Here is a 1,362-nt window from a genome sequence, read left to right as displayed (position 1 = left end):
GACATAAAAAAACAATAAATTGTACTTGTTATCAAAAATTTATTTATAATTGTATTTAATTTAAAACTTAACATATTTTTTAAATTGTTCGTAGTACATATTTTATTTTATACTACATATTTTGGCAATTTTAATTACATATATATGTACATATTTTTGGTTTTTTATTACATATAAATCCCAGCCCTAGTCATGATATTTAAGTACCTAGTTTTAGGTACGATAATTTGGAATTTGTTTTATCTAAAATCCAATTTAATTAGATACTTTTTATTGATAACCTGACCAAACTGATTATAAAATGTATTATTTAGGTCAGATAATTTAAATACGAAATCAACGCAATAATAATATGAAGTATTAATACTGCAATTGGAAAATCAAATGAAGAATAAAAATAACTAAACTCAGGGAAATAAAGTGTACTATAGAACGTTTGAAAAATCTTAATAGGAAATACGAAATAATATTAACAAGACTAAGTATAGTCCACACTCGCTACACACACACCTACCTAATGAATCGAGAAGAACAAACCGAATGCACATCATGTGAAGTCCACCTGACAATCAAGCACATATTCGTCTAATGCAGAGTAACTGAAGCCGCCAGAAGTAAACATCAAGGCTGGGCATTAACGAGTTACAAATTAAAATTAAGTTAAGACGTTAAGTTAATTTTAATTAAGTTAATTAACTCGTTACTTTTTTTTTCAAATTAACTTTTAACTTAACGAGTTAACGAAAAAAAATAAGATTAACTTTTAACTTAACTTAACTTAATTACTTTAAAATAACTTAACAACTTTTTTTCAAGATTAACGTGTTAACTTCAAGTTAATTTTATTTCAAAAATATCTAAATTAAGTTAATTTTCGTCCGAAGAATAACGCAAATTTTTTAATGTGTTTTTTCTTTGATGTATCATTTTAAATTTACCCAGTAATTTTCTTGGACGTAAAGAAAAACTATCTTATTTACCATATAATATGACTGGAATTTTTTATTTTTGCAAATTAGCAAGTTTTAACTTTACACTAAGTTAAGTTACTTTTTTTTCAAAGTTAACTTTTAACTTAACGAGTTAACGAAAAAAAATAAGATTAACTTTTAACTTAACTTAACTTAATTACTTTAAAATAACTTAACATAACAAGTTAAAAAAAATCGTTAAATTGCCCAGCCTTGGTAAACATAACATTCCAGACATCTACAACAATCACTGGGCCCGAACGTAGAAACCATCATAAAGACTCTAAGCTTCATGAAATATATACAAATCGAAAGTTTATTGTGAAAATTAATCATAATATGTCATGTAAAAACAAAAATCATTGTAATAAATATCGTATGTAAATCATGG

At 24.7% G+C, this 1,362-nt stretch overlaps 1 protein-coding gene across 2 annotated transcripts in view; it reads right to left on the bottom strand.

The window, feature by feature from the left end:
- Positions 1–1,362, bottom strand: part of LOC100163765 — a 281,589-nt gene that overhangs the window by 274,936 nt on the left and 5,291 nt on the right. The window lies entirely within an intron of this gene.

This window comes from Acyrthosiphon pisum, chromosome A2 (assembly GCF_005508785.2).
Source record: "Acyrthosiphon pisum isolate AL4f chromosome A2, pea_aphid_22Mar2018_4r6ur, whole genome shotgun sequence".
In the NCBI taxonomy this organism is placed as follows: domain Eukaryota; kingdom Metazoa; phylum Arthropoda; class Insecta; order Hemiptera; family Aphididae; genus Acyrthosiphon; species Acyrthosiphon pisum.
Note: the sequence above shows the minus strand (reverse complement) of the source record. Positions and strands in the feature narration are given on the sequence as shown.